Raw genomic sequence first — 9,309 nt, 5'->3', positions numbered from 1 at the left:
AAGAAATAAAAAAATGAGGGGCGACTTTACATATCTCCCTTCCCAAGACAGCGCCTGTGCTGACTGCCCACCCTTGGTATTAAGTACATAAGTATTGCCATACTGGGACAGACCAAATGTCCATCAAGCCCAATATCCTGTTTCCAACAGTGGCCAATCCAGGTCGCAAATACCTGGCAAGATCCCAAAAAAGTACAAAACATGTTATGCTGTTTATCCCAGAAATAAGCAGTGGATTTTCCCCTAGTCCATTTTAATAATGGTCTATGGACTTTTCCTTTAGGAAGCCGGCCAAACCTTTTTTTTTAAACCCCGCTAAGCTAACCACCTTTCACCAATCAGTCTGTGTTCTGTAACTTTGCCTCAATCTGTTGTCAGGTTGCTGGTGCATATGCGTTTGAGATAACTAAGGTCTGAGGTGTTCTGTAAAGTTCATATATAGCAGCAACTTTACATAGTTCTAATTTCAGAGTAGTCAAAGGTTGTACAGCCTACAAATACCACGTTTCTCCAGAACTGCCATAGTTACTAGAATTCTGCCTAACCAAACATGAATGTTGATTCGGTAAAATGTATTAAAGAACCAATTGCTGATTTCCTGAAAACTAAAATTCTAGTGAAAACAGCAGTGGCAAAATCTATAGATCTGAAGAGAATTTTCATTTCCATTAAAAGTTTTGTTTAATCTGTTAGGTCAGAGGTTCCCCAACATTTTCAGTTCACGGCACCCTTCGTGTCCAAGGAATTTTCTGCGGCAGTCCCCCAGCCACACTGATCTTTGCCACTTCCCAGCCACACATGTCTCCGCCCCCCCCCCCCCCCCCCCACAGCCACATAGGTCTCCATCTTTTTCTCTGCACAAATATAACAGTGATAGGGTGTCCCTATAACCAGCCCCTCCAAATGACACACTGATTACAATTTATTTATTTATTTTCAAATTTGTTTATTGGTTGTTGTCTTGCATCTTACAAGGTGTATAGAGTATTATCAGGTCACTTCACTGGCTTCCGATCAGATACCACATACAGTTCAAGCTTCTCCTTCTCACCTACAAATGCACTCAGTCTGCTGCCCCTCACTACCTCTCTACCCTCATCTCCCCTTGCGTTCCCGCCCGAAACCTCCGCTCACAGGACAAATCCCTCCTCTCAGTACCCTTCTCCACCACCGCCAACACCAGGCTCCGCCCATTCTGCCTCGCCTCACCCTATGCTTGGAATCAACTTCCTGAGCCCTTACGCCAAGCCCCCTGCCTACCCATCTTCAAATCCTTACTCAAAGCCCACCTCTTCAATGTTGCTTTCGGCACCTAACCTTTATACCTTTCAGGAAATCCTGACTGCCCCAATCTGACGACCCCTACTTGACTGTTTGTACATTTGTCCATTAGATTGTAAGCTTTTTGAGCAGGGACTGTCCTAATATGTTAAACTAGCCATTGAGCCCGTAAAAACGGGCTGGTATTGAGGTTTTCCTCCCCCCGCGGTCACCACCGCTCCCCTCCCCCCCTCGAAGTCATCGCCGCCACCGCCACCCCTCCACCTGGCCCGGGCCCTCTCTTCACTTCTGAACTTACAGATCCATTCGCCGAACGCAGCAACGCACATCAGCTGAGCTGCCCCTTCCTTCTCTGCCTGTGTGTGTCCCGCCCTCGCTGACGTTACGTCACAGGAGGGCGGGGCCACAGGCAAAGAAGGAAGGGCTCACTGCAGCTCAGCTGATGTGCGTTGCTGCGTTCCACGAATGGATGTGTAAGTTCAGAAGGGAAGAGAGGGCCCGGGCCGGGTGGAGGGGTGGCGGCGGTGACTCCGAGTGGGGGGGGGGGAGCGGTAGCAACCTCGGCGGCGCAGTTTCCCTCTCTGTCCCGCCCCCCCCGTCATCACGTATTGACGCGAGGGCGGGACAGAGAGGGAAGTCTCTACTGCGCATTTGCGAGTGAGTACGGTCACTCGCCGTTTATATGTTTGATTGTACAGCGCTGCGTAACCCTAGTAGCGCTTTAGAAATGACAAATAGTAGTAATAGTAGTAGTAGTAGTATTACACACATTACTATATTCATTTGGTGTCTTATGCAACAATTCAACTCGTCAATCACTTTGTCTAATGCCAATTTCGTCTACTTGTATGCTTTAGACAACTAAATTACCTTCAGTAGGTTCTCAGCCTAGCTATCATAACATTGTATGCTTCCATAACTAAACCATGTCCAACCAATTCCCAACATCCTATCCCTCCCCTTTATTCCCCCTCCCCCCCTTTCCAAAAACCGACTCTCAACCCCGCCCCCCTCCCCGGGAGATTGGTCCAAAGCTAGTCCTTTTTTAGTGTCTCTTGTAGTCACTTTTTAGAGATAGAGAATACGATCCCTGCCCCCCTTGGGTATTGTCTGCCAAAAGGGTGTCCAGATTCGGTAGAAATCTTTTCCTGCGAAACTCAAGTCATGCTGGAGATCTGCCATTCGCCGATCGAATTTCATAAAAGCTGTCATGCAAATACGCCATTGCTGTAAAGTAGGTGCTTTATTTGTAATCCAAATAACGAATGACTACTCTACCTATGAAAAGTTATTCTGCTATTACACTTCCTCCTTGCACATCTGTATGCTGCACAAGTCAGCATGTTTAAAAAATATAAGCGAGACTAATTTAAAAAATGCTACCGACAATAAAGAATGGCAACTTGGATTCAGCAGCTCGTAGGTTTGCTTGCTTTGTTTTGAATGGGAAGGAAACACAGACTGACCTATTGGCTTCAACGTTTTGACTTCATCCCATCTCCTCAAGTCACTTCACTGGCTCCCTGTCCGCTTCCGTATACAGTTCAAATTTCTCTTACTGACCTTTAAATGCATCCACTCTACAGCCCCCCATTACCTCTCCACTCTCATCTCTCCCTACATTCCTCCCCGTGAACTCCGCTCACTGGACAAATCGCTCTTGTCGTCCCCCTTCTCCTCCACTGCTAACTCCAGGCTTCGTTCCTTTTCTCTCGCGGCACCTTATGCCTGGAATAAACTTCCTGAGCCTGTACGTCTAGCTCCATCTCTACCTGTTTTCAAATCTATGCTGAAAACCCACCTTTTCACTGCTGCTTTTGGCTCCTAGCCACTACTCATTGGCCTCCCCCCCTTGTTCCTTTTCACCCAGTACTTCCCTCGCCCTTAATTGTCTTGTCTGTCTGTATTATTTTAGATTGTAAGCTCTATTGAGTAGGGACTGTCTCTCTGTGTCAAGTGTTCAGCGCTGCGTGCGTCTGGTAGCGCTATACAAATGCTAATAATAATCTCCTGTTTTCATCCAACCTCCTTGGAAGTCACCTCTGCGAGTCCCGAAGGCCATCTGCTCTCTGTCCCCAGTGACCATGACAAAAAAAATAAAATGAGTGCGGGGCCGCAGCAGCCTTCTGACATGCGCTTTTTGCTCTGCTGGTCCTCTGACCCCGCTGACGTCATCTTCCAGTTCCGGGGGCAGAAGACCGGCAGAACTGATAGCACATGCTTGAAGGCTACTACTACTACTACTACTAATCACTTCTATAGCGCTACAAGGCATACACAGCGCTGTACACTATACATGAAAAGACGGTCCCTGCTCAAGGAGCTCACAATCTAAATATGGAATGTTGCTAGTGGAATAGCAACATTCCATATAGAATCTCCAATAGTAGCAACAGAATCTCCAATAGTAGCAACATTCCATGTAGAATCTCAAATAATAGCAACATTCCAGGATCTCAAACAGTAACAACATCCCATGTTCCACTGCACTAACCACTAGGCTACTCCTCCACTAGCAACATTCCATCTAGAAGCCTGCCCTTGCAGATCAGCAACGCGGCCGCGCAGGCTTCTGTTTCTGTGAGTCTGACGTCCTGCACGCTTCTACATTACTACTACTACTTATCACTTCTATAGTGCTACAAGGCATACACAGCGCTGTACACTATAAATGAAAAGACAGTCCCTGCTCAAAGAGCTCACAATTTAAATATGGAATGTTGCTAGTGGAATAGCAACATTCCATGTAGAATCTCAAATAGTAGCAACAGAATCTCCAATAGTAGCAACATTCCATGTAGAATCTCAAGTAATAGCAACATTCCAGAATCTCAAATAGTAACAACATTCCACGTTCCACTGCACTAACCACTAGGCTACTCCTCCACTAGCAACATTCCATCTAGAAGCCTGCCCTTGCAGATCAGCAACGCGGCCGCGCAGGCTTCTGTTTCTGTGAGTCTGACGTCCTGCACGTACGTACAGGACGTCAGACTCACAGAAACAGAAGCCTGCACAGCCACGTTGCTGATCTGCAAGGGCAGGCTTCTACATTACTACTACTACTTATCACTTCTATAATCGCTACAAGGCATACACAGTGCTGTACGCTATACATGAAAAGACAGTCCCTGCTCAAAGAGCTCACAATCTAAATAGGACAGACAAAGAGACAGAACAACTAAGAGGTAAGGGAATTAAAGAGGTGGGGATAAAGGGGTACAGGGCAAGTGAGTAGTGGTTAGGAGTCAAAAGCAGTGTCAAAGAGGTGGGCTTTTAGCCTGGATTTGAAATCGGCCAAAGACGTACAGGCTCGGGAAGTCTATTCCAGGCGTGAGGTGCAGCGAGATAAAAGGAACGGAGTCTGGAATTAGCAGTAGAGGAGAAGGGGACAGACAAGAGAGATTTATCTACGCAACGGAGTAGCCGAGGGGGGACATAGGGAGAGACAAGAGTGGAGAGGTACTGGGGAGCGGTAGAGCGAATGCACTTATAGGTCAGTAAGAGAAGTTTGAATTGAATGCGGAAACGGATAGGGAGCCAGTGAAGTGGCTTGAGGAGAGGGCTAATGTGAGCATAGCGACTCTGGCGGAAAATGAGTCGCGCAGCAGAGTTTTGGACTGATTGAAGAGGGCAGACATGGCTAAGTGGGAGGCCGGTGAGAAGTAGGTTGCAATAATCTAGGCGAGAGGTGATAAGAGTGTGGATAAGGGTTCTGGCAGAGTGCTCAGAGAGGAAGGGACGGATTTTGCTGATGTCATAGAGAAAGAAGCGACAGGTTTTGGCAATCTGCTGAATGTGAGCAGAGAAGGAGAGCGAGGAGTCGAAGATGACCCCAAGGTTCCGAGCTGATGAGACAGCATGGGCGTAGACTGGGGGGGGGGCGAGGGGGGGCAATGCCCCCCCAAACGACAATGACGTGACGACTGGCGCCAGTAGTAAAAAAAAAAAAAAAAAAACAAGCAGGCACGCGCTTGTCTCCGTCCGCTTCGCTTCCCTGCCCTCTTTGTCTGCGTCCCGCCTTCCTCTGATGTCATTTCCTTTCGGGCGGGACGCAGAGAGGGCAGGGAAGCGAAGCGGACGGACACGAGCGCGTGTCCGTCTACCCCCTCTCTTCCTCCCTCCCTCCGGCGCAGGCAGCAGTCTTTTCCAGCGTTCCTGGCAGCGGTAGCGTTGTACACGCTGCCTTCGGCTCTGCCCCGAAGCCTTCTCTTCAAGTTCCTGTTCCCGCATAGGTGGGAACAGGAACTTGAAGAGAAAGCTTCCGGGGCAGTGCACAGTTTGCAAAATGCTGCTTTACTTAGTTCTCAAACTGTCTATGGCTTTCCCCACACTGCAGCCCTGACATACCAGCCCGTGTTGCTGTTAGCAGAAGCTTCTTCTTGCCGTGTGCCCTCCTGCTTTTTTGAAGAAGTATCACTTACTTCTTGTTGACAAGCTCCGTCAGCCGTACCTTGCTGAGTTCACGCATGATTGGTCCACTGAGCATAGCAGGGAGCTGATTAATCTCAGAAAACTCAATGGAACAGAAGCAATTGGACTGTTGTCTTTCTGGTTAAATGCTCTCTTCTCGCTATCTGGTTTGTTTCCTTCAATTTGCTGAACTTCTTGTCATTTTGCCGTAAAAACAGCAGCTTACCTATGGCTCACACACAAACCCTTTTAACCTCTCCTATGATCCACTTGTTCTTTTTCAACAGCGGCTGATACTGGTAGAGAGCACAGTGACATTTGAAGTTTCGGTTTAATTCATCCCTTTTCCCAAATACAAGCTCAAGGCGAGGCTAGAGGGCTTACGACGTGCGTTTTGCCCCTGGGACAATGGAGGGTTAGGTGACTTGCCTAAGGGACCTTTTTACTAAACATATAATAACATAGTAGATGACGGCAGAAAAAGACCTGCACGGTCCATCCAGTCTGCCCAACAAGATAAACTCAAATGTGCTACTTTTTGTGTATTCCCTACCTTGATTTGTACCTGTCCTCTTCAGGGCACAGACCGTATAAATCTGCCCATCACTATCCCCGCCCCCCAACCACCAGTCCCGCCTCCCACCACCGGCTCTGGCACAGACCGTATAAGTCTGCCCAGCACTATCCTCGCCTCCCAACCACCAGCCCCGCCTCCCACCACTGGCTCTGGCACAGACCGTATAAGTCTGCCCAGCACCATCCCCGCATCCCAACCACCAGCCCCGCCTCCCACCACCAGCTCTGCCACCCAATCTCGGCTAAGCTTCTGAGGATCCATTCCTTCTGAACAGGATTCCTTTATGTTTATCCCACGCATGTTTGAATTCCGTTACTGTTTTCATTTCCACCACCTCCCGCGGGAGGGCATTCCAAGCATCCACCACTCTCTGTGAAGAAAAACTTCCTGACATTTTTCTTCAGTCTGCCCCCCTTCAATCTCATTTCATGTCCTCTCGTTCTACCTCCTTCCCATCTCCGGAAAAGGTTTGTTTGCGGATTAATACCTTTCAAATATTTGAACGTCTGTATCATACCACCCCTGTTTCTCCTTTCCTCCAGGGTATACATGTTCAGGTCAACAAGTCTCTTCTCATACGTCTTGTAACGCAAATCCCATACCATCCTCGTAGCTTTTCTTTGCACCGCTTCCATTTTTTAACATCCTTCGCAAGATACGGCCTCCAAAACTGAACACAATACTCCAGGTGGGGCCTCACCAATGTCTTAAGATGCGTAAGTGTCTATGCATTCCCAACACGTGCCAAAATGGAGTTACCGCCCGGCTATCATGTGGCTCTTGCGGTAATTTCATTTTTGCCGTGCGTCCGATACGCGTTTGGAAAAATTATTTTTGGACACGCATATTGGGTGCGCGCCAAGTGCATAGGTCATTACCACACGGTTACCATGTGAGACTTTACCGCTAGGTCAATGGCTGGCAGCAAGGTCTCAGACCCAAAATGGCCACGCGGCAATTTTTATTTTGCCGCACATCCATTTTCAGTGACAATTTTAAAAAGGCATTGTTGGCAGGTGCGCTGAAAAATGATTCTGCGCACACCAAAAACACGCGTCTACACTACCGCAGGCCATTTTTCAGGACGCCTTTGTAAAAGGACCCCTAAGGTCGCAATGAGCATCTAGTCTTTGGGAGAAGTGAGGTTTGAAGCCTGATTTGTCTGGTCCTCAAATTGTTTCTTTAACCATTGAGCTTTAACCAATATTAATAAAGCAGACCATTAAGGTTCTGCACATGAGTTTTCTCACTAATTTTACTAATGATCAAGAGCTGCTGTTAATTTCTGAATGTTTCACCTTTTATAAGTTAAGAATTATATCTTTACTTTTTATGTTGAACAGAAGAGATTTATCCCTTTGACTAATTTATTTAATAAAAGTAGTAACATATGTTGCTTTTTAATTGCACTTTAATCCCCTGATTTTATAAAAGTCACCAAAAATTTGCATATGCCATTTAATTGAATAATGAGCCAATTCGTGCCAACAATTGGCTTTTTAACAAGCAATTATCGGCACTAATTGAAATCAATTAACATTTACCCACATACATTTACACCCATGAACCAGCAATGGGAGGGTCATGGTGGGAGTTTTGGGGCAAAATGGGGTGTGGATTTGAGTTGTGTGCACAATTATAGAATAAGGGGGTTCTGTGAGTAAATTTAGGTGGGGGGGGGGGGCATTTGCACCACGTTTTCATTGGTACAAAAAAAGTGTCTACATTTTTGGTATGACCTCTGTGCTTAAACGCTGTTCTATAAACCCACCAAACTTTAGAATAGCACTTAAGTGGGTTTTCTTTTTGCAATGAGGGGTCCTTTTACTAAGCTGTACGTAAAAGGACCCTGTGCTAGTGGTGGGGGGGGGGGGCATTTTTCCTGTGCGCCAGGGCCCTTTTTCCCGCAGCCAGTAAAAGCTACACCCCCCCCCCAAAAAAAATGGCCACGCAGTGAGATAACTCTTTCCGCATGGCCAGGTGGTAGGATTCCCTTACTGTAACCCATTGAGGTGGTGATAAAGGCTTCTGGGCAACGCATGGCAATACCTGATTACTGTCAGGTTATCACCCCACAAGCGTTTCCAGGGGTTTTCTTTTTCCCCCAGAAATGATGTGCGCTTGGGATGGGACTACCACCGGTGGCCATGTTGGGCTGGCAGTAATCCTGAAAGAGCGAGCAATAAGCCTGAGTTGGGCTTACCGCCGCTCTGTAAAAGGGTCCCTGAGTTTTTAAGGCACAGTTTATATAATTCACAACCAAACTGACTGTAGTATATGCTAGAGCTATCACAAAGTAAACTGGTACTGAAAAACAAAAACTCTACATAAGTACATAGGTATTGCCATACTGGGAAAGACCAAAGGTCCATCGAGCCCAGCATCCTGTTTCCAACAGTGGCCAATCCAGGTCACAAATACCCGGCAAGATCCCCAAAATGTACAAAACATTTTATACTGCTTATCCCAGAAATAGTGGATTTTCCCTAAGTCCATTTAAAAACGGTCTATGGACTTTTCATTTAGGAAAACGTCCAAACCTTTTTTAAACTCCGCTAAGCTAACCACCTTTACCACAATCTCTGGCAACGAATTCCAGAGTTTAATTACACGTTGAGTGAAGAAAAAGTTTCTCAGATTTGCAGCTTCATCTCATGCCCCCTAGCACAAAAATACTGCTTAAATCCTGCTCTGGAGAAAAGCCGTCAGAAACCAGAGGCAAGTTCACAAAACTCTTTTCTTACCCTCAGCATTGCCATTCAGCACTTCGTTCCTGAGGAAGCCTTTTGCCAGGGTGAAACGGTGGCCTCTGTTGAACGCTTAAAAGACAGTGCTGCATTCAGAAAACTAAGCTAAGTACAGACTTGTTCATGATTACAAAGTTTGCTGCTGAGAGGGTTATTTTTCAACTTAACTAACAGAAGTAAATTTAAAATCTTTAGGAGAAAAAAAATCAAACATATAAATGGCGAGTGTCGTACTCACTCACAAATGCGCAGTAGAGACCCTCTCTGCCCCGCCCCCGCGTCAATATGTTA

This window comes from Microcaecilia unicolor, chromosome 2, assembly GCF_901765095.1.
Source record: "Microcaecilia unicolor chromosome 2, aMicUni1.1, whole genome shotgun sequence".
Classification (NCBI taxonomy): domain Eukaryota; kingdom Metazoa; phylum Chordata; class Amphibia; order Gymnophiona; family Siphonopidae; genus Microcaecilia; species Microcaecilia unicolor.
The sequence above is the reverse complement of the archived record's forward strand: the minus strand, read 5'-3'. Positions refer to the sequence as shown.